Source organism: Pteropus medius, unplaced genomic scaffold (assembly GCF_902729225.1).
Source record: "Pteropus medius unplaced genomic scaffold, Ma_sr-lr_union100, whole genome shotgun sequence".
Taxonomy (NCBI): Eukaryota; Metazoa; Chordata; class Mammalia; order Chiroptera; family Pteropodidae; genus Pteropus; species Pteropus medius.
In genome coordinates this window covers 4,528,606-4,556,311 of record NW_024353517.1, presented here as the reverse complement: position 1 = coordinate 4,556,311, position 27,706 = coordinate 4,528,606, and the positions used below count along the sequence as shown (strand labels likewise).

The 27,706-nt window shown below is 42.3% G+C and overlaps 1 protein-coding gene across 4 annotated transcripts in view; it reads right to left on the bottom strand.

Moving 5' to 3' along the window:
* ST6GAL1 (ST6 beta-galactoside alpha-2,6-sialyltransferase 1) overlaps positions 1–27,706 on the bottom strand; it is a 104,148-nt gene that overhangs the window by 68,026 nt on the left and 8,416 nt on the right. For all 4 annotated transcript variants that reach the window (XM_039850796.1, XM_039850794.1, XM_039850795.1 and 1 more), the window contains exon 2: positions 12,050–12,190. The gene's annotated coding sequence lies outside the window, so the exon portion shown is untranslated. The remainder of the gene's footprint in view (positions 1–12,049; positions 12,191–27,706) is intronic.

Genomic DNA, 27,706 nt, shown 5'->3' with positions numbered 1-27,706 from the left:
GCTCATTTGCAATAATGCTGTCAACAAGGTGCCTATCTTATCTTTTAATCAAATCAACCAATAGCACCACAGCCCTAGCCTTTCACCGCTTTCTCTGAGGTCTCTCGACATTGCATTTCAGTGAAAGTGGGGCCACCAGTGTGATTCATACTTCAGTACATAGTTCATTCTATTAATGAGCACCCATTCATTTATTCACACACATGCCCCCCTGTACAGGTGTTACAGAAATAAACTGGGTCCAACCCCTGCTCCTGAGGCCTTAGAGGGAGAGAAAGATCCATAAATTAATGATGGAAAACCGTGTAAGGCATTAAGAACTGAGGGCTGGGTGGCAGCAGATCTGCTAAAGGAAGTCAGAAAGAGTAATGTTCAACCCAGATTTTGAATAATCAACATGAGTTTTCCGGGCAGAGGCAAGCCCAACAGAAAGAACAAGAATTCAAAGGCTCAGTTATGAACGTGGGCTCATTGTACTCACACAACAGTGAGAAGCTGTGAGGGGGGAGGGGGTGAGAGCTGTAGTGGTCGGAAATGAGGTTCAATAGGACTATCTGCTCCAGACATAAGTGTTCCTAGTCTCAGTTTATCCTGCAAAAAACTGGGACTGGTGACACTCTTCTAAGCAAACCAGTGACATTATTATTTTCTCTAAACTCAGTATTGAGCTCCTGGCACTAAAAAGCTTTGATGCAGCATGAAGAGGTAAAGAGGATCCACTTCAGTTGATAGAGTTGCTGACAGAGACCGTCTTTCCTCGCCCCTGGTCTGGCCTGTAGCACCACCATCTACCCCATCAACCTCTGGCCTGGCTGATTTTGAACCCTAGTCTAACTCTCCCTAGAATACCAGGCTCCAGAAGAGGTTTACAGAGTAATGGGAAGAGACAAAGGTGAAAGAGGAGTTGGGACCAGCTGCAGGAATAACCTGAAGGTGAGCCAGGGAAATATTATTTTGTGTCTGGTGGATTACAGTGTCCTGAAAAGAGCATGAGATAGATCTGGGTTTGAATCTCACCTCCACCCTTTACTATCTGCATGACCTTGGGTAATTCACTTGATCTCACAGATGCTGTTTTCTCACCCATTAAATCAAGATAACAAACCCACCTCAGTTCTAAGGAATGAACTACAGGCATACCTTATATTAATGCACTTCGCTTTATGGCAATACTCACTTTCTTAGATACTTGCTTTATCGCGGTGGTCTGGAACCAAACCCGCACGATCTCTGAGGTATGCCTGTAATTTACTTCAAGTGGCCAGCACAGCATCAAGTGTAAGGAGTAATGGATCTCTAAATATTACTAAAATGATTATTAATATCCTCATTATATCTTAAGTGAGAGGGGACCATCAGACTAAAACATCTTTGAAAATGTCCAGTCTCCCTGAAGCACCAAAATGGAATCAGCATCCCCTCCAGGACACTCACTGTGCTATTGTAAATTCCTAGGTGAGACCCTATTCAGTCCTTTCCAAGTTGCCTTCTGTCCTCCTGGGCTGTTTGCAGTTTCCGTAGGATAGGATCACATTTCCCACGTGAGCTCGGGGCTTTCCAGAGGGCTCACGTGACAACTTGGCAGGGCGCAGCTTTTCCCAACAAGGACATTAATAATACAGGTCTTTTTCCACAAACTCTGGCAAACAGTATAAAGTGACAAGTGAAAACACTGGGTCCAAATTCTCACTGGGCTTAGGGCAGAGAAGGCCAGAATAACTTGTTTTTATCAGGACTAAATCACGTAACTGAATCAGACCTACTTCTAGGAGAAGTGGGGAGGGACTCCTGGCATCATAAACTGCCTATATTGCCTATGGGTCACTTCAGTGGAATGGTTCAGAGACGGGGCAGAGAGAAACGAGTGCATGTGACTTGGTGGCTGAAGAGTGTATTGGGCCATGGATTTCATCTCAGCAACAACCAAAAACAAAGCAGCCACCACAGGTAGCCCAGAGACACCTGTGACAGGAGACTTTACGAAGAGTAAGCCGATCTCCCCTCACAAACATGAGGACAAGTGGGATAGGTCTCAGCAAAATTTTCGTCTCCTTTGCTTATACTATATCAGCACAAAAGACCGTGCCTGGCATCACGGCACTCGGTCAATATGAGACTTAAATGTGTGTGGATGAAGAACACAGGCTTTAGATCCAACAGCACCAGTTAGTAACTATGCAAATATAAATAAGCCTTCTGTTCTCTCTGAGCCTCAGTCTCCTCATCAGGAAAATGGGATAATAACATGTATTTTGAAAGATTCTTACAAGAAATAAAATAATGCTTAGTACGTAGCAGGCACTCAGTAAATGGACTTCTCAAATACAGATCAGAACTTGAGTAATAAACTGTTTCCAATTCTTATAGGAGGAGACAATAAAAATATATATATATATATATATAATACAGTTAAGGATAATAAATCAAAGGAAAGCAAAGGACTACCTCTAAGGTCACAGCTCCCTGTGTGACTCTGGACAAGTCACATGCTTCTCCAGGTCTCAGAATTCTCTATGGTAAGTTGGGGGTTTGGATTTGATCAGTGGTCTTCAAACTGTGCTCCAAGAATGTTAGATGGTGGAGACCCTGAGGGGTTACTTTAGAGTGGGGAAGAGGGAGACAAATGTGTCCCTATGCAGCTTCAGGAAGCTTCCCTAGGAAGGCTTTCTACTGAAGAAACAGTTCCACACTCAGTCTTTAGTCCTTTGCAATCTAGTGCCTTCTCCAAGGTCACCAGCATCCTCCCAATTACCAGTTCTCTCCAAGAATCTAGTCCAGAACTAGAATAAGGTAAGAAAGTCACCTAGGGTGAAAATTAAGGAGGCCTTCACCCTCAGGGTTGTACATATACAGGGCTGGCACCTGAGTGTGAGGGCCTCCTTAAATTTTGCACCTGAGGCAACTGGACTCACGCTATTACCAGCCCAGAGTCCCCAGGTCTTCTTCAGTGCCCATCCTCATTCACCTCTTTGGCATTTGGCATTTGGCGCTGTCAGCCACCCTCTCTGGAAATTTCTCACCACTGCCTTCCACAGGTAGTGTTCTTTCTGGCTTCTCTCCTTCCTCCTGGCAAAAAGGAAGTAGGACAAGGAGAGAAATGGAAAGGAGAAAAAAGTATGCCAGGCAACGGGAAAGTATGGAGTTGTGGAGGTGGAGCTGAGTCTGGTTCTGGACAGGCTGAGTTTGAGAGGTTGGTCAAAGTGCAACAGGCAGCTGGGCAAAGCAGGTATGGACCCCAGGAGAAGAGGTCAGGACAGAGAGATTTCTCCCCCTTGCCTGGCAGAATCTTCTCTCCCACCCATATCTTCTTTCCTTGCTCTACTGCCCCTTCCCAGATCAGGACCACATTGCCTAAAATTAGCACCCCCATGATGGCCTCCTGTCCCATGCCTGCTTCTCTCTACCTCCTCACACAGGATGACTCTCCCAAGTCCAGCTCTGAATAATCACGTCCTTCCTCAGAGACTTAAGATGGTGTCTTCCACTTTTGCTCCACTGTTTAAATTCCTCAGTGAGCATACAAGACTGCTCACTCTCCTCACTCCCAAGCCTCCAAGCAACACCCCACCATAGGCAAATGTGTACCTAAGCTGTAGGCCACCTAATGCACCACTACCCCTAATATTTGCCCTAGCCTGTTGGCCCGATTTGTCTCACATACCCTTTTCTTCCTTCAACACATTCCCACCCCTCACTCCAATTTCTCCTGTCAAATCTTTGCACTGTAAACAGCACATCTACTTTCTTCTCTTCTCAGATCCTGCATCCAGGCTTGCCAAAGCCTAGAGCTGTTTGCAGATGTTGGAGAGAACATTTTCTTTTTTTCTCAGCCAATAATTTCGTTGCAATACCATTACAAGCACACCTTAGAAATATTGCAGGCTGAGTTTCTGATTATTGCAATAAATCGAGTGAGAGTCTTGCTTTCAGTTTGTAAAAATACACATCTGTGAAGCACAATAAAACACGTTATACCTGTATTGCAAAAGCAAGGCCCTTGCCTGGACCTCCATTAAGAGCCACAGGGTAGAAAACAAATACCTGTGTGGCAGCTGCCAGGAGACCCAGACATGCAGGTAGGTTACATTGAGCAGTATCTTCAGTAGGAAGTTTGTCAGCCACAGGGAAGCAGTATCTCCACTTGTTTTTCTCTTTACTCCCTTTTGCACCTAGCCCAGCTGTGGGCTCCAGCAGGCTCTCATTAAATTCTAACTGAATTAATTAAAGAGATCCTCCTGCTGGGAGTACAGAACTAATTCCAAAAATGAAAAATTATGGAATTATTTTTTTTTTTAAAGATAATTTCTTCCCTTTTCCATGAAAGGATGACCCCACCAATGATAAAAATATTCTAAAACTGAATTGTGGTGATGGCCGCACAACTCAGTAAATTTACTAAAAATCACTGAATTTACACTTAAAGTAAGTTAATGTCATGGAATATTAATTGAACCTAAATGAAGTCATTTTAAAAAATATGTATAATAATCAAAAACACCATGATGGCATACTGTATTCCACTGAGTAATAAGCACACTCAAAAACAAACAATAAAAAGATGATTCAGCCCTGTAAGATGTGGTTCTGAGCTTAGTCTCAGTCCCCATGGGATCAGTGCAAGGTAAAGGTTACAACTGCCACTGCATAGGAGGTGTTGAGAGTCTGGGGGCCAGTGCAGTCATGTGCTGTGCCCCAAGGTCCGGGCTTCCACATCCCCCTCCTCCAATCTCTTCCCGCAGTGTGTGTGAGCCAGTCCTGAGTGCACTGCAGGCTCAGGGAACAGAACTGTGTCTTCAGAGCCTGAGTCCCACTCATACCTGGACAACCCATGCCCAGTGCAGACCTCCAAAGAGCACCTCATTGCCCTGGGAAAGCACCCCCACCTACCCTGGTTCCCATCTCAACATCACAACATGCTGATGCCCAGAGAGTGCCCATGGCAAGCCCTCTCCCACCTCCCACATGCTCCAAAGAGGAGAGCCTGAGCCCCTTCAGGTTCGCACAGCAAGCTGCACACCACATGGTTCCATTGGCCCTAGCAGAGGTAGTATAGCAGAACTCAGACCGTCTGGGTTCAAATCCCAATTGATGAGCCGTGACACCTCTCTGTGCTTCAGTTTCCTCCTTTATACAATGGAGATATTGTTACTACTTAACTCAGTATTATTTGGGGGACCAAATCAGTTAATATAAACTACTTTGTACCTGGTATATAAGTTCTATATAACTGTTATACTATTAGTTTTTCCAGTGCATTAGAGCTGGCTCTCCATATATAAGCGGAAGAAATAGAAGATGCGGAATGTAAAAAGGGCCTGAGGCCATAGCAGCTTTCCTTGACATTTCAGACCTTTAAACACCGAGAAAACAATTATCTTGAGTCAACTCCAAAAGTTTCTTTATCCTAGCTGCCAAGTAGACATGTTGGCAATGGGCACCAGGAAGGGTCAGGATAGAGACAGAAATTACCACAGCACAGTAAAATGTCAACACTTACAGGTTGTTGGCTCATCTATGGAAAAAAGAAAAAAAAAAAAACTCTCTGTGGGAAAATATGCAGCTTTATAAAATATCAGTGTCCTGGAGCCACACAGGACAATGAAGAAGAAAGGAGCTCCTGTAAATGGCTAGCCTGGTCTGTGGCAGCTTTAGAAGTGGTGAGAGGAGACTGTCAGCACCAAGTCCTCTAGTCTCTCACATTGAAAAAGTACAGGCAGAGATCTAGATTCACACAATTAGATTTGAGAGGCAGTAAGAGTCACACAACTAGCCATTACAGAAAGGCAAATTAAGACCATAAAGAGATAACCACTGCCCACCTACTAGAACTAAAATAAAAATACGACAACATCAAATGCTGGCAAGGAAGTGGAGAAAGTAAATCTCTCCTACATTACTGGTGAGACTGTGACACGGTACAGCAACTCTAGAAATGAGTTTGGCCATTTCTTTAAAAATTAAAAATATACTTACCGTACAACTCTGCAATTATATTCCTGATATTTATCCCAGAAAAACAAAATTTTATGTTTACACAAAAACCTATATACAACTGTTCATAGCAGTTTTATTTGTAACAGTCAAAAATTGAGAACATCCAAAACATCTTTCAATAGGTCAGTAGTGAAATTGTGGTCCATCCACACATGGAATACCTCTTAGGAATTAAAAAAGCAAACTATTGATTCTCTCAGCTACCTGGATGGAACTGAAGTACATGATGATGAGTAAAGAGAAGCCGTCTCAGAAGGTATAACATTGTATGATTCTATTTAAAGAACCTTCTCAAAGTGACAAAATTATAGAGATGAAAAACAAGGGAGGGGGCCGGGCCAGTGTGATAATGAAGGGGTAGCATGAGGGAGACCTTTGTGGTGTTTGAACAGTTATGTATCTGATGGCAGTGGCTCCACTAATCTAGACATTCAAGAAAATTACATAGAACTATACACACCTTGGACCAATCTCAGATTCCTGGTTTTGATATTGTACTATAATTATGTAAGATGAAATTATTGGAAGAAACTAAATAAAGGATGCACCGGACACCTCTGTACCATCTTTGCAACTTTCTGTGAATTTATAATTGTTTCAAAATAAAAAATGCTAACAAAAAAAAAAAAGGTGCCCAGCCAGTAAGTAGAGCAGCTGGGACTTTAATCCACATCTTTCTACATACAAATCCCAGTGCTCCAATCAAATTACTTGCAATTTTGTATGCACCTGACATTCTATATCTCCATGCCTTTGCACATACAAACTTCTAACGCAACCGTCCTTCCCCCACCTAGATAACTTTTGATTTCCTCTAAGACCCAATGCACATACCTTCTCCCCCAGGAAGCTTCCCTGACTTCCCATTCTAAAATTATTGACCTTCCAGAAACATGGCAGAGTGAGAGATGTCCCCAGATCTCTCTCCTTGAAACAACAATAAGCTGAACATAGAAAACTCCACAAAAAATACCTGCACGCAAGCATGTCTGAGCAAGGGATTGGCAAATAAGAGCAACCAGAGTTTACACTCCCATGTTACTTTATTAAGTTTTTAAACTATTTTATTTAAAATCAATATTGTACATCTATTGAAGTGTTTCGAAAATTATTTAAATAAATCAAAGTTAACCAATTGGTTAAGATCTTGTAACTTAAAAATAAATAAATAAATAAAATAATTTAAAAATTACTGACCTTCCTTCGTACTTCTTGTGCACAGCATTTATTCAAATGAATTATAATTATCAATTTCCTTGGTACTGTCTCCCACCATGTGCAAGCCACAGAATTGGGAAATATATTTGCAAACATCTCCAACAAAAAAGTTAGTCTATAGAATACATAAAGAGCTCTTATAACTCAATCATAAGAAAACAACCCAATTTTTTTTTTTAATGGGCGAAAGATCTGAACAGACATTTCACCAAAGGAAAGATGCAGATGGCAAATAAGCGCATGAAAAGATGATCAATATCATTAATCACTAGAGAAATACAAATAAAACCACAAGATAGCACCACACACCTATTAGAATACCTAAAATTATAAAAGCTGATTATATCAAGTGTTGACAAGAAAGTGGAGCACCTGGAATGCTCACGTACTGCTGGTAGGAGTGTAAAATGGTATAACGTCTTTAGAAAACTTTTTGGCAGCTTCTTAAAAAGTTAAACATACCCTACTATGTGACCCAGCCATTCTACTCCTAGGTATTTACCTAAGAGAGAAGAATGTATATGTCTCCACACTCAAAAACAATTTCACAAATGCTTACAGTGGCTTTATTTTAATAGCTGAAAAACTGGAAACAACCCACCCATCCCCTCCATGTCTGTCAGCAGGTGAATGGATAAACAAACTGTGGTAATTCCATAGAATATTATTCAGCAATAAAGGAATGAACTATTGATACACGCAACATGGAAGAATAGCAATATAATTATACTGACTATAAGAAAAGCACATGTTGTATTATGCTATTTACAGAAAGTTTTAGAAAATGCAAAGTAACCTGTAGTGACAGAAAACAGAGTAGTGATAGCCTGGGCATGGGAAGCAGGACATAGAGGTGCAGGAGGAGGGATAAGGTGATGGAGAAAACTTTGGAGGGTAATAGTTATGTTCAGTCATTTGATAAGGAGAGAATTTCATGAGTGTATACAAATGTCAAAACTCATCAAGCTGTGCAATTTAAACATGTGCAGGTTTTTGTTTGTCAATTATACCTCAATAGAACCATATGAAAAAAATAATGGGTATCATTAATAGGCAACTACTTTGTGGGAAGAATGTTATATAAATAATTATTAATCTTTACATAGGTATTATTCGGCCCATTTGACAGATGAGGAAACTGGATCAGAAAGGCCAGGTAGTTATCTAGCCATGGTTAAGCCAGGCTCAAACCCAGGTCAACTGTCTTCAAGCCTGGGGCACTGTGACTCCTTCCCGAAATGGCGAATTACCAGCATGAAGCCTTAGGTGAGAGTCCCTTGGCCTAAGCAAGTCCTCTAGGAAGGATCTGAAAGAAGGGTGATAGGGCTGGCATCACTGGGAAGCCAGAGAGCTCTGGTATCATTGAGAGGACATCGTCCCCTTTCCAGGTTGCCACTGCCACATATTCCTCCAACAGCCTAATCCCCCACATCACACTTTCTGGGCCAGACAAGCTAAAGCAAGAAATAGGTTGTATCGGCTCCCCAGAACATTCTTCTCTCTGCAGCTAGAATGGCTTGGTGTAAAGGACCCTGACCAGACATTCAGGAGAAGCAGATTCCAGTTTCACCTGTGTCATAGACAAGGCCCTTCACCCTTCTGGGCCTCCATTTGCTCAGATGTAAGATATGGAGGCCCACCGACAAGTTTTCCAAGGAATTCTTTCAGCCCCGATTCATATTCTGAGTGCCTTGCTGAAAGATTTTTCTCCTTCTGAAGTTGATCAAGTGCCACAAATAAAAATGATTCTTATTATTGTCAACAAAGCTGTACACTCAGCTCCCTACCCACCCCCACCCCGCCATCAGCTCTAGCTCCACAGGCAAAGACACCTACCCAACTTAGCAGTGCCTACCCAAATGGTTTCCTCTGCTCCCTCCCCTCAGCCCTATCCCTCTGCAAGGATCTCCCAAAGGCCCTGACCCACCATTTGCTGCTTTGTTTTCCAGTTAGCAGGTTGAGCACTTAAAACTCTGTTTTCAGAGGTCTGAGAACCCTGAGACACATAGAGCAATTTGAGACATAAATTTCCCCTTTAGAATTCTTGCAAGAAAGGCTGGAAATGAGTAGTCACAGGATGATGTATGTCGTATACAGTCTTGATGTAAGGAACTCCTCCCCTTGTCACACCTGTATGACCAAGGCTAAGCCGGAATCTCCTGCCCAAATAGGCCAGGATATTTGGGTGGGCACATAGTAGGCTTTCAGTAAATATCTATGGAATTGAATTAAATCTCTCTTGCCAGAGGAATAATCTCTTGTCCCAACACAGAGGAATACCAGATCCACCTCAGTATGTTCCCCTGGAGAGAGCACTCAGAGCCAACAGGCTGAGAAGGCCCCTGCTTCGAACTGGCTGAGGGACCTGGAGCCACTCCTGAGACATCACAAGAATAAGGAAATACACTAAAAAACTCTGGATGTTCCCAGCTCTGATGCTGTCTTTCCATATAGGGAAGAGCCCTTGGGTTTGAAAGGAACAGTATGGCTCTTTGTAAAGCTCCAAGCACTTTGACCTGCAGCTGTTTCCACAGCTTTAGAGATGGAATGATGTTGCCTGAGAGAAGGTACCCTGCTTGTTGGAACTGGATTTGGGAACTCCCACCAGGTGGGTGAGTACTTGCTGTATAAAGGCACTCACTAACTTTGAGAAGCTGTAGAGGTCACAGTCAGGCTTAGTTTACATTTCTATTGCTTAAGAGCTGTGAAATCTTGGGCAAGTCTCTTTACCTCAGCAAGACTCAATTTCTACTTCTGCCACAGGGGAATAGAAATACCTACTTGTTAAGTCCTTGCAGAATTAAATAAAATTATGCAGACAGAGCACAAAGTATAGAACCTGGAGCCGTCATGAACTCAATCAATACCCTTCCTTTCCTCATACATACACCTGACCTGGAAAACCAAGCCCCTGATGAGGAAAGGGGCTTAATTCCAAGCTCACCAGAGGGGCACCTCATGAAGTGCATTGTTGCTATAGAAGCAGAGGCAGGGCAGAGACTGAGAGGGGTAGGGCCAGAGCTGGCACCCAGAGACCATCCACCACGCAAGGACTCAAGGATGGCCTTGGGGCAGTGCCCTATCCCCATTTCCCCAGCCTGGTTCCCTGCCTCCCCAGGAGCACTCACCTTCACCTCAGGCACAAAAATCACCAACTAGATGACTTTTCTTCTTAAAATGAGGGTGTGGGGACCAGACGGCTTCTATGGTCCTTTCCTCCTTTATAATTTTCTAAACTACAATTCTATAGAGTAAACTGGCGCGTACCTGATATCTTGCCTTCTTTCATCCCTTCCTTCAGGATACAAGAAGGAAGTGAGGAGAAGGAACCAAACAGTCAGAAAGAGAAAGGGGCAGAGGCTGGGGTTCCATCATGCCAATTTAATTAGCTCTAATCTGCAGACAGCAAGGCCTCGAAGAAAGAAGCTGTTATTTAAATTTCACATTTGGCAGGAAGTGTCCTCCTCCCCCCTCTAATCCCTCTATTATTGCTTATGAGTCAAAAGCTCTGATTTCAGTCCTGGTTCTCACAACTAGCAGTGCCAGGACTTCCTTTTCACACTTCTCTGACAGACTTCTTGATTTTTCCAGAACGGAAATTTGCCCCAGATGTCGGTCAGTAAATGGAGAGTTTTCATCTGCCCTTATGAAAGGCTGTCAGTAATTCACAGACTCCCCCAAGGAGCAAGAGCCAAATGGGAAAATGCCAGCGACTTCTTTCCATCAATAAACCAAAGGTTTACCAATCAACTAAATCCCCTCCTCCATAGGCAGGGAGCCTTACAGTAGGCAAAACATTTCATTTTTACTGTCTTACAGGACCCTCACGACTGTCGTATGGGATGATAAGCACAAATCTCAGTCATTCATTCATTCAACAAATGCTTATTGAGCACCTACTGTTCACAGGAGGGGAAGCAGAAGGATGTACAGAAGTGACTTGCCCATGCCTCCCAGACTGTTGGCGGAACAAGGGATGTGCTGGTAATCTGAATCTCCAAAATGAAACAGGCCTGGTTTGTAGCACCTGCGTCCGTGGTGTAAATTTTCCCACTACGGTCAATTTCAAGCTTCCAGTTTGCAAAATTCCTGAATATTTAAAAATCTGCTCTTGAGAGCCTTCAGACTAAAAGCCAGTACTCCTGGCTCCTAAATGAGTGTTCTTTCTGCCTCACCACTTTATTTCCACACTGTGGGGGCTTAAAGAGTAACCCTATGAAAACTACCTGGAGGATTGTTAACTGCGGTAGGATTTCAGGCATGTTTTCTTCCTTATCAGCAATTTTTCCAGTGTTCTGTGAGCACTTATTACCTTTGTAATCAGGATGTATCAAGGTAATTAAAGTCATTGTTTTAGTGAGCTCAGTGGAATGTTTGGCAATAACCTCCCCCACATAATTTCTGTCACTGTGTTCCCTTGGGTTGGGAGGAGGGAAAGAGGGAGGGTAGAGAGGGAGGGAGAGAGAGTTTCCTAAGAGTCTGACTTTCCTTGCAGAACAGAACAGATGCACCTAAGTTAAGCATTTGCCTAAATCAGGTGCGGTCTTACCTAGAGAATAAATTTTCTACTTTTGGAGTTCAAATTTCACCAGCAATTGAGAAAACACAATTCCCTGTTACAATTCCAAAAAACCTGCTTTGAAAAATTAAAGCCTCTTTTGCCACCATATGACCTTGTCTCCCAATGAGCTCAGGTGGAAGCAGATGGTTTGACTGAACAAGGAACAACTGCTCCTTCTTTCCTGAGCCTTAGAGGAAGAAGTTTACACACAGACACACGTACCCAACAGGAGGCAATCTGCCCTCTATCTCCAACCTGGGACTCAAGGAGCCTTACCTCAATATAGGGGCAGAGACCTGGCACCAGGGCTGGGGCAGGTTCAGGAAAGCCAATTCACTTCAGCTGGGCTCCATGACTTCACTGCTTCTTCCCGAGCTGCTGCTGCTGCAGAACTCTGAACAGTTGGCTCTACCCTGCCTGCCGAGAAAACAAACAAAAAAAAAGGCAAAGTCACATATGTCAATACATGCAACAGTGTAAGCACCTTTGCCCCTCCTACTCCCAACCGTGGTTCAGCCTCACCTGAAGGAGCCAGTCGCCTTCCCAGGGCTCAAACTGGCCATCTATTCACCCAGACCTACCCCTTCTGGAGCTCAGCAATTTCAGCATGAAATGTAGATGAAGCAAAGCAAACTACTACAGTTACTGAATCCTGGTGCTACTTACTTGCTATCATTGGGAAAGAAAAAAAAAATGTTAAAGCAAGAGTGAGAAGGTTACAGTTCTGGCCCCAAATCTCGTGTCTACATAAGGCTTGTGGACAACTGCTTACAATCAACAAATACATCAAACTTGCACCCAGTCTCCCTTTGACCTATAATATATTGTTTATAATGTTACAAGTGTGAATTCAATTTCTAATTTATTTTGGGAGCATTCTTAACTGAGCCTAAATTTTTAACCCACATATTATTATAGCTGTCTGGGTGGGTAGCATTTGTTTAAAGTAATTGTTATTTTTCCTAGTGCCAAAGAAATTTATGTCCAATCTAGAAATTTTAGAAAATATAATTAAGTCAGAAAGAAAAAGCTTATCTATTTTTCTCCACCCAAGATAACTACAGATAATACAGCCTTCCTGATTTTATTATCCAAAGTTTTTACACAGATGCAGTAAAGCCAAGCAATAAATCGTACCCCACCCCCCAAAGGCTGAACATTTACGTCATCTCCAACTTTTTTCGCTAATTACAAATAGTGCTTTGTACAATTTAATCTCTGGGGGAAATCCATGGTTATTTCCTTAAACACAGTCTTATAAGTCAAATTTCTGGGTCAAAGAGTTTCCAAATTTCTCATGTATAACATTTTCAGTGGAAATAAGTGTGGCCTTCAAGGAGTCCGGTTTTTCACATTTCATGCTCATACTTAGCTCAGCCCAAGTCTAAGATAACATCCATGATGATAAAATGATTTCCCCTGATCAAGCTTGGGGAGTGCGGTGAATGAATAAGAACTGATAAGGAGGAAAACTAGTGAGAAATCCACTGAGGAACAGAGAAGAAGTAGTAATACACAAGGACAATGTCTGGAAGAAGGAGACCCTGAGACAAATAAGCATCATTCCGTGAAAGTGCAGATGCTGATAGGAACTAAGTCAGATGAAACAAGCTGAAGTGAGCCCTTTGAGGGGATAAAAATGTCAAGTTCTTACAAAGATTCCGGGCAGAACAGAGCAAACAACAAAGGCATCAGGTGATGTGGAAAAATAAAAAGTTGCTTGCAGCACTTGAGCACTTTGCTGCTGTGTATAATTAATGCCAACAAAACACTAGGAGCCAAAGTTGCTGTGGGCTGAGTGAGCCAGGCCAGGAAGAGATCTCTACCCGCAAATGCAACTGAGCTGGTGGCCACCTGGAAGTCTGCCAGTAAAGAGCCTTCCCAAGGGAGCAGGAGCAAGGTGCTCTCGGGGTACAGGGACTCGGGCTGCTGACCCACCTGCCACGCTCCTTCTCTCTCTAGCCAGCCTCCCATCTCCCTCCTTTTACTCCAAGCCTAACCTTCAGTGAGAGATGGATAATTCACCAAGTAATCTGCTTAAACAGATTTAATGGCATTCTGTGGCCCTGTGACCCAGGCAAAGAAGACCCTAGGGAACCAAGTCTCAGGCCCTTTACTAGCTGACCAAACCCCTTTGCCATTCCACCCCATGAACCCTATGCTCTAGCCACAGTAACCTACAGACTCATAAGGGAATGTGGGGTTTTATTAATGCTTTTAAAATCCTTTGGAAGATGGTTTGCAGACCTCCAACGTTACCCAAATAGGCAAGTCATTCGACTTGCCCAATCTGCCACTACCCCACCCACTTACACTCTTGGGCCTCCCCTGATAAACGAACGGTAAAATTTTCATTTAAAAGCAACTCACACATAAACAAAGGAGTTGGACCAGACACTTTCAGAATTGCAACTATGAAAAAAGACTACAGTGAGCTGGTGGTGGACCCTAGAGCTTGAGGGAAAGGTAATGAGGGACACCATGAGAAGCAAATGCCAAGCACGAGATCAAGTGATGAGGCTATGGGGGGCCTGCAGAAGGAGCGGAAGCTGGCATACAAAGAGCACAAGGAAGCGGTCTGGGGTGAGGCTGACAGGAAACCATACAGCCCCAGAGAGACCAGATGCTTGTTAACCTTTTAGTGTTTGCAAGGCTCGTCTATACTTCCTACTTTTTATTTTTGTAAGCATCCCCTGAATCCCTTCAAAACTCACTGAAGAGCTTGGTTTAGACCAACTCTGGGGGTCCCAGCTAACTCCGACTCACTGAAGCCTAACTGGGTTGTGTGTGAGACTACATGGACTTGCCCATGTCCTAGTATAAGGCTTTGGTCATCCACTGTGGCTGCTCAAAACTTTTTTTTTAATTTTCTTCTGAAGGGTGGGCCTGGGCTTTTGATAGATGAGGCAACTGGATGGGACAGTCCTGGCTTGCAGGTGTAATCATGAGCAGCATGAGAAATAAACAATAATAGAGCTGTAGATTTTTCTATTAAGTGGCTGATACTAATTCATATCACCATGTCAGAGACTGTAACAGACTGTAGATTTTTCTATTAAGTGGCTGATACTAATTCATATCACCATGTCAGAGTCACCATGTCAGCTGATCACAGGGTCCTTTTGCATCCCTCTGTCCCTGAGCCATCTAAATACTCATGTGCTTCCTTACGGTTTTTATACAGTGCCTATTTAATGCATCACACTACTGTAACCTGTGTGTTCTGCTCCCTGACCTCCCTCCTATCCCGCAAGGGTTACTGGTTTGACATCTAGATTTGGTTTCACTCCTATTTTTCCATGGCCTAACCAGCCAAAGTTTTACTTACCTCCTTCCTCATGCTCAGGGCCTGTTCTCTGCTTTTTCTCTCCTCCTCTCACTCCTGCCTGCACTGTCCCACCCACCTTACAACTGCTGGCAGCTCCTCTGCTAATCCCCTTTCTCCTCCACCCTCAGTCAGACCCAGAAGGATCTAAAGATGATTCTAAGGAAGAAAGCAGAAGAATGTGAGGCTGCCTTGACCTCATTAACTCCCTCACACCCCAGCAAGTGTTTCCTTCCTGTGTACAATGTGTGAGACACCGACCATAGACCAGAACTAGGATTTAGAGCCCATCAAGAACCAAGGAACCCAGAACCCACAGAAGTCCATAAAATGAGCCAAGACCACACACCCTAAGAATTTCATGGCCCAGCATCCCCTGATATAAGTATCCTCTTAGCAGGACCATTGCTAAAGGGCTTGGTTCTGAGTCAGAGAATGGGTTAGCCTATCACAGGGACAGGACTCTGGCCTCAGGTCGCTAGCTTAAATGAGTGATCACATGGCACACAGAAGCCTTGGAGTAAAAGATAACCCTGTTAACCCCGAATCCATTATTCCACATTATCTGGAATGTGAGCAATTGTTCTGATTATGTTTGGATACGGAAGCTAAATTAGCTAAGAGCTTTCATTGATTTTTGTGCATAAAACATTCCAGGATCTGGGTCGCTACAAATCTGCTAAGCTCTGCAGTCAGATCAGAAGACACTGCACCCAAAATTTCTGCTAACTTCCTGGATTATCTGTGCCCTCCTCTCCCCTCCCATCTCTTGGGCCCAGACCAACATTATGGGGTCCCTGACCAAGGGTTAGACCCAAGGTTAGCTATAGTGTTCCTTTACTTTTTTTTTTAATTTAAATTTATTTTTTTAATTTAAATTTATTTTAGCAATTACTATGCGCCAAGTACCTTGTGTACTAAATTATTCACTTATTCCTCACACATTTCTATGAGGCAAAAAGAGTTGTCTTCATTTTCAGGTGAGGAAACAGAGCCCAGGCACAAAACAGATAAGTGACTAAGCCAGAATCCCACAACTGGCCTGCCTCACTGAGGTCTTTCTTCCCTGCAGTGTGAGGATAAAGCTAGGCTAAACTCTTTCAATAAAGGAACTGAAATTAAAGGTGAGTTGAACACTGAATGCACAGGTTCTGACAAAAAGAGAAATGGTGTGCAATGATTTATTTTCAGAGAACCAGAAAAGGGAAGTTCTGCCACTGTCATCTGCAAAATACCCAAAGTAGGGTATTCCTGTTCATTTCTCTACAGCAAACAATCACTCAGTTTTCATTGTGCCTCTTTTAGGTGTCAATCTGGCTCTATGGGGAGACACTAAGCCCTTTTTTCAGTCAAAGCAACACACACACATGACTTCAGACCCTGACCCACCCCTCCATGCCCCTAATTTCTGTTACCCAAATACAACGGCTCTTATCTATGTCTAGAGTTGCCTCAGTATATATAAATAGCATGCGTATATGGCTCGTCTTTTTCAATGTTAAATATTACTCTTTGACTTCCTACTACAGAAAATGAGGATTTAGTTCTCTTTTACCATCATCCGACACACCACTTCTACTTTCCAAATTCTCTTAATCCAGTTATGCCATTTTTTATTAAGTCAACATTAGAATTTACATTTTTATGATCAAATAAATTATGGTTCACAGATTAGCTATGCAGTGCGTTATGATGAATTCCTCTCCTGTACATTCCTTAGTTGTCAACACTCAACTTTCCGTAAGTCCCTTTTTTTTTGGATTTCTTGAAGCTCTCCATTCTGGAAATTCTGCCCTCCTGCTCCAACCTGAGCTAGTGGCTCTCTGGATTTAAAAGGAGAATCCATTCCTACTGTCTTAATTTACTCCATAATGTTGGGGGAACATAACAATACTAGCTTCCTCAGAAAGAATGTATGGAGAGGTACAATAGCTGAGACTTCTCATACCTAAAAAAGCCTTATTCAACCCTCACATTTGATTAATAATTTGTCAATATAAATTCTCAGTTGTAAATACTTTCCTCTCAGAATTTTAAAGGCATGGTCCAGCTTCTTCTAGTGTTATCGTGGAATCAGATTTCTATTCTTATGTGTAATCAGTTATCCCGCCCCACCATCTATAAGCTTTTCCTGTTTTTTCACAATGATATGCTTTGATGCGTGTCTTTTTTCATTCATGGCCCTGGGCAGTCAAGTGAGTTTTTCACACTAGAAGCCTATGTCATTCAGTTCTCAGAATTTTTCTTGTATTATTACTTTTCTTATGATTCTTCCTCCCCATCGTCTCTATTTCCTTTTTCTATAAGTCCTACTACTCGACTTCTTAGAATGATCCTTCCTTATTTTTCATTTCATTGCCTTTTTTTGTTTGACTTTCAGCAAGATTTCTTCAACTTTATATTCTAAATCTTCTACTGATTCATTTATTTATTCTATCATACTTTTAATTTCCAAAAGTTCTTTCTGATTCTCTGCATCCTTTCTCATAGCACAGTCTTTATTTTATTAACATGATATCTTCTCTATGACCTAGTAATTACAGTTTTTGTTAATTTTTTTCCTGCTCCCTACATTGTCTCTATTTCTTGTGAGGATTTTTTGTTTTTTGGTTTTTGTTTTTCTTAATATTGGTTTTTGTTGTTGCTCTTTTGGTTTCTGTCTTTCATGTTTCCAGCTTTGTCAAGTGTCTGGCGATCCTTAGTGGTCTTTTTTAATTTACAAGCATGACACTAAAAGCTGACCAGAAGCTCCACATGTGTGGACAGGGCTGCTGGACTGATGGATCTTACCAGTGGGAGTCTGAGAGTAATCTGCCCATTTTATTTAAAGAATCCTGAATATCAATATCTATAATCCTTTTCTCTTGGGCTATTCAGTTTAGAGACAGAGTAGAGACTCAGCATAGAGACTCCTCTAATCTCACAACCAGGGAACAGGGAGTATAACTCTAGTTTGCCAGCACTGTGGGAACCCACAGAAAAAAGATGGAGAGGGGTGATCTCACTGTCCTGTATGAAGACTTTGATTCACTCCCTGTGTCTTAGAATAATATCTCACACATTCTCGCCTCAGCTTGGTCTGCTGTGCCTGATCTTAATCAGGTCTGAAAATTGAATTTGTTCTTGGAAAGATCTTAAAACAAATTTTAGTTACCAGGGGAAAGGAAAAAAGATTTTTTTTTTTTTTTTTACAGGTATGGTTTCAAACGCCTGACATTTAGGAAAGTATTAACTAACACAGGTTCACAATAACTTATCAGGAATTTTTGAGGCTTGATAAGTATTGGAATTCAGAATTCTTCATTTTTTAGAAAAGTAATATGTTGCCTAAATCACATGTTACATCCCTCTGCAACAGGGTCAGGGCAGCTCTCCATAATTATATGGCTTAACATTTCTGCAGCAAAACAAATGAATATTTAAACTAAGTGGATTAAACAAAGATTTATAAATAGGCTCACATCAGTCCCAGTCAGCTTTCGCCACCAAAGAGGTTAAGAATAAAACTTGGTTTTCACAGATTTTTAGATCTGGAAACTGCAGATAAGGGGTTGTATGTGCATTTTCTATGTGCTTCCTACACCTCCTGTCACATTTGGGGCATTTTTACAGGGATTTTTGTCACTCTGTGGAACTGCTTGCTTGCAATGAGATGTGGAGAAAATGAGGCAATTTGAGAGGTGGGTGCTGGGGAAGGCCAGGCTCAACAGGGAGATGGTATAATGGCATAATCACTTAGGATATTTGAGTCTCAGTTTTATGCTAGCAGGCTGTGTTACTTTGGAAAATTTACTTAACTTCTCTGAGCCTCAATTTCCTCATCTATAAATTGTGAGTTGTTAAGATTTAGTCAGCCAACAATTTTGTATTATGCATATTATTGCATTGCTCTGGGTACTAGAAAATAATTATGAACAAAAGAGATGAGATCTCTGCCCTCACAAACAGCTTCCTATCAAGAAGAAACACAGAGTATATTAGTAAGATGCCCATGTATATCACTGAAGAACAATGAAGCTGGATAAAAGGGAAAGAGGGAGGCAGGCACCAGATTATTATCTTATATGAGGTGATCAGAATGGTCTTTCTAATAAGGTGACACTTAAATAGAAACGTGAAAGAAGAGAAGAAGCAAACAATGAGAATATGCAAAGGAAGGGTATTCTAACTGAAAAGAACAGCAAGTGCAAAGGTCCTGAGGTAAAAATGTGCTTTATGTTTAAGGAGTAAGGTCTGTGAAGTAAAATAGAATGAAGAGGCAGAAAAGAGAAGGAGATGAAGTCTATGCAGAACTGAGGGCCGAATTGTGCAGAAGCTTGTAGGCCCTTCTAAGAACTTTGATTCTGAGTGAAATGGGAGGACTTTGTTGGTTTTTAGGCAGAAAAATGACATAATACTACATCTTTTAAAATGATCACTCTAGTTGCTGTTTTGAGAAGAGACCATAGGCCCAAGAAGGAGGCCTAGTTAAAAGCTACTCTAAAAATTAAAAGTACGGATTGATCTGTCTTGCATCAAATAAGTAGTCAGTTCCCTGATTTACTCTGCAAGTATAGCTGATATGGTTTGCTGACAGACTGGATGCAGCATGAGAGAATGAGAGTCAAGAGTGATTCTAGAGTTTTAAGCTCTAGCAACTGGAAAAATGAAGTTGTCTTTTCCTGAAGTGGAATGGCTGTTTTAGGGGGAAAAAAAAAAAAAGCAGCAGTCCAGTCTTAGACTTGTCATCATTGAGATGTCTATTAGACACCTATGGAAATGTGTTGAGTAGATGACTGAATATATGAGTGCAGCATTCAGAGGAAAGTTCTGGGATGGAACTATCAATTGAGGATTGTCACCATGTGAATGGTTCCACCAGGGATTGAGAAACAGAGAAGGGGCCAAGTCCAAGGACTGCTCCCTGGGGCACTCCAAAGTAAACAAGTGAAGATGAGCCAACAAAGATACTGAGAAGGAGAAGCCAGTGAGAGGAAAGAAGAGCCAAGGAGAGTGATGTTCCAGAAGCCAAGAGAAGACATTTTTTTCAAGGGGGATGGAACAATCAACTATATAAAATGCTGCTGATAAATCAAGATTAGGACTGAGATTTGACCATCATACATGGCAATATGGAGGTCACTGGTGAACCTGACAGGTGTAGTTTTTGTGGAGTGATGGAGGCAAAATGTGACTAGATGGAGTTTAAATAATGAGAGAAGAAGAACTGCAGGGAGCAAGCACAGGTGACTCTCTCAAGGAGCAGAGAAATGAGGCAGTAGCTGGATGGGGTAGATGAGGTCAGGAGAAGATGTACCTGTGCATTATGTGTGTGAATGGGAGAAACAACAGCCATAGATGGAGAAAAAGGGAGGGAAGAGGGGAGCGGGGAAGATGAAGAAGGGCGGAGAGGGAGTGGGGGGAGAGGAATAATCCAGTAGATTATTTAAAAGGGAAGGGAGAATTGCTGGAGTCAGGTCCTTAATCAGTTAAGGAAACAGGATGCAGTACGAGTAGAGGAGTTAGTCTTAGATAGGAGTAGAAAAAAATTCATCATCCAGAGTAACAGGCAGAAGGTAGAATATATGGGCATAAATTTGGTAGCGGAAAAGTTTGAAAGTTCTATGTCGTTATTTTCTCAGGTACATGGGAAACAAGGTTCTCAACTGAAAGTATGGATGGGCGAAGAGGTGTTAAAGATTTGAAGAGAGAGAAAGGTGTGAAACACTCATATAGATTAGAGAATGGCAGTGGTTCTCAACCAAGACTGCCCATTGTAATAACTGCAGATCTTTCAAAAAAGGACACTGCTGCCCAGGTCCATGCCACAAAGACTTTGATTTTATTAGTTTTGGGTGCAATGCAGGCAGCAGCACTTTTTATAATCTCCCCCAAATAATACTAATAGAAGCCAGAGTTGAGAAACACTGGACCAAGGAAATAAAGCAAGATGACCTGACAATACCGAAGTCCACTCAAGGGTGATGGCCATGAATTAGAGTGAGACTCGTCAGGATAATGGAATAATTTTCTACAGTCACATTTAGCTGTGTGGAGCAGGCCTGGTGTAGAGCAGGGGTCTCCAATCCCCAGGCCACGTATCAGTACCACACAGGAATCGGGCCGCACAGCAAGAGGTGAGCGGTAGGCAAGCAAGCCAAGCTTCGTCTGTATTTGTGGCCACTCCCCAGTGCTAGCATCTCCACCTTCACTCCACCTCAGATCATCAGGCATTAGATTCTCATAGGAGCACCAGTCCCTGGTGCCAAAAAGGTCGGGAACTGCTGGTATAGAGCTAGAGAGCTGAATTTATCTGGAGTTAAATGAAATACCTGCAAAGCATGTAACACACCTGAACATAGTAAAGAGTTCAGTAAACAAAACCTGCTATGTTTACTTTTATCACCAGCTAAGTGACATATACCAGCCTTGTAGCAAATATAATTTTGTTTTTTTTTCATCCAAATGGTTCACCCAATTTGTGTATATCACACGGTTTTTAAGTAATTTGGAATAACTAAAATCACAAATGGATATCCTTGAATATCAAGGAGTCTCCTCTGGGGTGTGTGTGTGTGTGAGAGAGAGAGAGAGAGAGAGAGAGAGAGAGAGAGAGAGAGAGAGAGAGAAAGAGATTCAGCCTGCTTTTGTCAGAGTTCCCTCACTGCCTTCCTCCCTCTCTCACCTGGGACACACTCCCATGACCTTGGTTCCCAACAGGATAAGGAAAACAACAGCAAGGTCCCAAACCTGACTCCACACCAGGGCTCAGCTCCATGGATCAGCCCAGAGAACATTCTATTTTTCATCTTGCCACTTGTCTCTCACTCAAGGCCAGAAGTGACAGGTAGAAGAAAAAGACAGTCTGGTGGGCCAGGAGGGCCCTCCAGCGCTTCCTACCACGGGCGCCTGCAGCCTCACTGTGTTCTCATAGCTTGACCTTACCTACATTCCCACTGGTGTTTGAGTACACTCTGGTCTCAGTGGGCAGATGGCATGCATCAGAGGGGCCGAGCTCACTCCACAAGGCCTCCTAAGGGCTAGGTACTACGCTGGACCCTGGGCTGTGCGGAGAACCCAGCCAGCATCCTGCTATCCAGGAGGCCATTGTATAACACAGCTAACATTGTATAACATAGTGAGTACGTGTAAGAGATAAAAGTCTTCTCTTTCCTTTGGGTGTCATGGATCTGAGGGACTTATCTTGAACTGAGGATGAGCTAAAAGGTCAGTCTAGGCACAGCAGAGAGACCAATGGGATGAGGAAGAAACTAACCACTGCAGCAGTAAGAAGTTAGCTCTCTCAAAAATCACCATCCCCACTACACTCACACACAACACACATGACAGGGCTTTTGGACCCCCGGCAGCATGCCAAGCCCTATCCCAGGCCCTGGATGAATTCTGATCCTTCCTGGAGCAAATGTAAGTTGCCTCAGGCCACGCTAGCTCAGTGCTGAGGTCTGGCTATAGGGCCACCCTGATGTGTTGTGTCAGAGCCCAATTTCTTTGAGGCCAGGGCCCTGCTTTGTCTTCATCAGTACCCCTGGAGAAGAAACACTGCTCCAGAGTCCTCTGACAACTTTGTCCCTCCTGTCCCTTTTCCAGACTACGAACCTCTACCAGACAGATGCAGCAGGAGCCTGCTCACCTGGCAGCTCTGACATTCCTTCCTGTAGTCTGGCATGTCTAGAACACCCTCTTCTGCACCGTATAACTCACCAAGCTGTTGACAGCCATCCTGACTCACTTCTCTGTCCCAGACTTTCCCAACAACCCAGAAGGCAGGACTGCCTGCCTCCCTCCCTCCCCACTACCGCCTACCACAGCCCCCAGCTAGTTATCTGAGTCAGGAGAGCACAACTCCTTGCCTGTGGACCAAGTTGTTTATCACAAGCCTGCAGGGACCATGACTGTGGGAGTTTTTATAGACACCCGTGGATACTCTAACAGATGTCTGTAAATTCACAGAAGAGCAGGGAGTGTGTCAGCAATAACAAACCCTTCTGTGTGGCTCTTTCATACTTTCTCATCTTTTCACTTCTATGATCTAATTGGAACATAACAACAAATGCGAGTTTAGACAGACCCACTATTATTATCCCCTTTTATGCATAAGGAAATTAGAGCTAGGATTAGTAGCTTGGGCCACACAGCTGCTGGATAGCAGAGTCTGAACCACAGTTTAAGCTTTTACATTTACCTAAAGATTTACCTATAAAATTTACATGTGAGATATATTTATATTTCATAGGTCTACCTGTATGGAAATATATAAAATATCTTTACCTATAAAGAACCTATATAAACATGTTTTTACATTTATGTATTTTATACTTTATGTTCACAAAGTTAGCTCATTCAGGTCTCCTGTGCACTGCAAATCAGAGAACAGAAGAACCATGAGCTTCGGAGTGTAGGCAGCTCAGGGGGTTCAAATGTCTCACCACTTTGTGACTTTGAGTAGATAAATCTCTCAACTTCAGTTTCCTCATCTGTACAGTAGGGCTAATTATACCCATCCTGAAGGCCATTGGACAGCCTAAGGACATCTGTGCGTCATACCTGGTAGCTGTGGGCACTTAATGAACAGCAGCTATTTTTTCATTCATCCTTTGTTCTCCAAGAATAACAAATTACTCCCCATTACCCAGACATGCCGCATAGTTTCACTCCTCCTGGCCTGTGCTCCTGCTGTCCCTTAAGCCAAAATGTCCTTTCTCCTTTCTCAACCCATCAGAACTCTTCTCATCCTTCAACATCCAGTTCGACCCTATCTCTTTTGTGAAAACTCCCCGCTTTGTCCTCTGGGTCCCAACACCCAATTGTTCGTCTGAGTTATAAAATGTTTTGCTCTTCCTAGAACTGGTGCTCACATAACAGACTTGCACACTTCCCCATGAAAAGACGATGTCTTCTTCCAACCAGCCCTCCACAGCCCGAGCATTAGTATTTAACAGTGCCCCTTTAGAACTGCCTTAGTAGTTTTATTCAAATAAGACTAGCTCATTATTTTTTTAAATCAATCAACACACAAAATTATAGAGTTAAATGTCACCTAAATGTCACCTAAGATCCTCCACACACACACACACACACACACACACACACACACAGAATAGATTAATGTCATTCTTCACGTTTCTACATTTGTATATGGATAGAATTGTGAGGGTTAGGAGAGAATACATGGAAGGAGCATGGGTGAAATTGCTTTATAAAACAACTATTTCGTATTTTTAAATTTTATTTTCATTCTACAGGAAAGTAAAATAATGGAAAGGCTGTACTTTTAACACATTTCTCCACCATAAGATTTTATTTCCTTAAAGATTCTTTTAAATGCAAGGAAAAAAATTAACTGAAAGGTTGGAGCCATGATTTTAACACCTTATTTAGTCAGTATGAGCGGGAAAGTTACACATACATGTCCTCCCATGTCATCCCGTAGCTTTCCATTTCCAGCACATTATTTTTTTTTTTACTTTATCACATTCTATTCTGTAGGCGTACTGCCCTCTCTTGCTTAGCTTACTTCTATTTGAATGAATGAAGGGCTCACCAAATGACCTTTAACCACACCTTCCTAAGTTTGCTTTTGATTAATCTTTTTCATCAAGTAGGTTTTCCCAAGAAAGGCTCATATATGCTATATTCTCTAAGTTCTTGTACATATGAGAGTGACTACCTGCCTTATCCTTGCAGAGTGATTTAATTAAGCGTAAAAGTCTTTAGTCACACTGCCTTTCCCTCAGAACTCTAAATATTTCTTCTCTGTGTTTTCAAGTTTTTCTTCTGCTGCATCTGCTGCAGATCAAGTCTGAGGCCAACATGATTTTTACCCTGTGGCAAGATGAACAGCTCCCAGTATGCATTTCCTCATTTCCCTTTCCATAATAGAAAAACCCTGAGTTTTGAGGGCAAACCCAGCTAGAGACGTTTTTCCCAGCCTCCTTTGCAGCCAAGTAGGTCCATGTGTTTTGGACCTACCATGTTTTGGTCAGTGGAACGTGAGAAGTGGCATGTGTCCCCATGGTTACCCTTCTGAGAAATCATCTTTGTACGACCTTTAAATCTCTAATTTTTCTCTGATGAATTTCTTTATTTTTTTCTCAGCATATACTGTAATTTTCATCAAGCCTTCTCTCTCTGTTAGTAATTTAGTTTTCAGTGGCTTCCACTTTGTACCCTTTATTAGCTTTTTCTCTAATGATGTTGTTTGTATACTCAATTTTTTTTCTCAGTTCTGTAAATGCCCTTTTTATTTCATTCTGTAGTTTTGCCTTCTTGTTTTTGAGTTCTTAATTAATTAGTTTTCAATACACTTTATTTTTAATGAATGAATGAATGAATATCCCTACTGCCTCTCCAATCCCAGAGCCAACTGCAACCCAGAAATTATCCTGGGAAATGGGGAGAATAGGCCAAAATTATCCCGTTTATCATTGAATGACAGAAAATAATTTTACTCATATGTCATGCCTTCCATCTTCTTGATCCTATCATCTTTAAAGGGACAGGTCAAGGCCTACGTGCTCCACACTCTTCCAACCCACACTGATTGCTTCCTCGCCAGTTCTCAAAGGGCTTCTCTGAACTAAATGTAATGCCTGGGCTCCTAAATGAACCTGGAAGTTTTGAGAAAGAGGATGAAGCTTCTCCCTTTCTCTTTTTATTCATGGTTGGGCACATAAAGGTTTTCTCTGAAGATTTCCGGACTACTGATTTTCCGAATGAAAAGGAGAGTAAAAACTAGAACCAAGACTCAGAATAGGCTTCAACACAAAACCCACTAGTTCCAATTTAACTATAAGTTGGAAAATGCCACAAGGCAAGTGGAAGGGAGATGATTCAGCAAGGGTATTAGCATCAGAGCCAGCAATGAGGCCTTCCCAACCTACCGCTGCAGGCACTGTTGAGAGGCTGAGCAAGCCTACATTCAGGTCCAAGCACCTCAACTCACTCATTGTCTGACTTTGAACAAATCATCAAATCTCCTGCAGCCTTGTTTCCTCATCTATTAAATGGAGATGATAATAGTATATGCCACATAGGGAGGTTATGAAAATTATTTTAGATAATGAATGTAATGCTTCCAGCCTCATCCCTCACCATCTCCGGCCTTGTGTGTTTCTCTCCAGGAACATCAACCTGTTAGTAGTTCCCACACACATGTGACAAGCCATTCTTCATCCCATACCCTTGCTTCTACAGCCCTTTTTCCTTCAAATGCCCTTCTCCCAAAGGCTAACAGCTACTGCCCTCTAAGACTCAGCTTAGGCATCACCTCCTCCAGGAAGCTCTTCCAAAACTCACTGTACCTTCTTCCCAGCCTCTGTGTATACCTAAATCATTAATTACTGTGTTTTAATTAATATCTGCATGTCCACTCCCAACTAAGCTCTTGAAGGAACAGCACTGTGGGAATATTTGGGTCTGTGTTCTAAAAATGAGCACTGTGCATGGGCTACAGCAGGTACTCAATGTTTGTTGAATGAATGAACAAAGCAAACACTCTAAGAAAACAGAAAGAGGGTGGTACAGGAAGTTTGTACAGGAAGCCACTAACTTCTAAGGCCCTACCAGTTACACTGAATATGTGTGTGCATGTCTACAATGTGTGTTCTTTATGTAGATATTCCCAATGCCTAGCACGATGCTTAGCACATAATAGGCACTTAATAAATATTTGATGAAGAAAGTAATATTAAATAAACTTTACAAAAGAAGATATTTTTTAAGAGCCTAGAAGCACAGCTGCAAGACAAGCCCTTAACAATGCTGATATTTAGTTTCATTTAGAAACTGAAAGCTTAAGGTAGCCAAGCAGTGGTACCCACTCAGCTATGCGCACTACCAGTGTTTATTCCCAATCATAACCAAATAATGAGTACAGGTAGATATCAGAATTTCAAAGGGCAAGCAAAAAAAAGGGGGAGTGGGGAGCAAACCAGGTTTGATGCGAACGACTATGACCAAAAAGGGAAATGAGCATATGTATGCTGGATCCAAATGTCATGCTATTCATATGTGACTGTCCATTAATTTCTTTCCATTCATATGCTCTTAATGGAATGGTAGAAAGCTTCCATAGCCCCTGATGCATAAATTTAGCCAAGCTCCCAATGAAACACAAGGACAAAGCACTTCTCAGACCCAAAGGACTAGGAATTATTAACAGAGGGAAAACCTATAACATGATATAGGAAAGAGCTACACCCAATGCCAGCTTCACTACTTAGTAGCAGTGAATCTTCAGGTAAGTCTCTACCCTCTCATCTGCAAAATGGAACTAATGATACCACCACACCAAAGTGTTGCTGTGGGGACTTGGTGAGAGAACACAAACACAGTGCCTCCTTGCAGCCAGGCACTCAGCAAAAGCCCAGAAGATGGTAAACTATCCATGTTTTCCTCACCAAGACTCAGCTAAGACTTCAGTCCAAGAGGTTCTTCCACATCCATAGGAAAGAAAGGCACAAGCATTCAACATGGTGGGTGCTGTCAACTCTCCCTCAGAGGATCGTCAAGAGGTTGCAAAGGGTAGAGTGTTCCTAAAATTAAAGCTGAGTTCCGTCTCAGTACTGTGCCAAGGAAACCAGGAGATGGATGCAAATTTAGAAAGACTA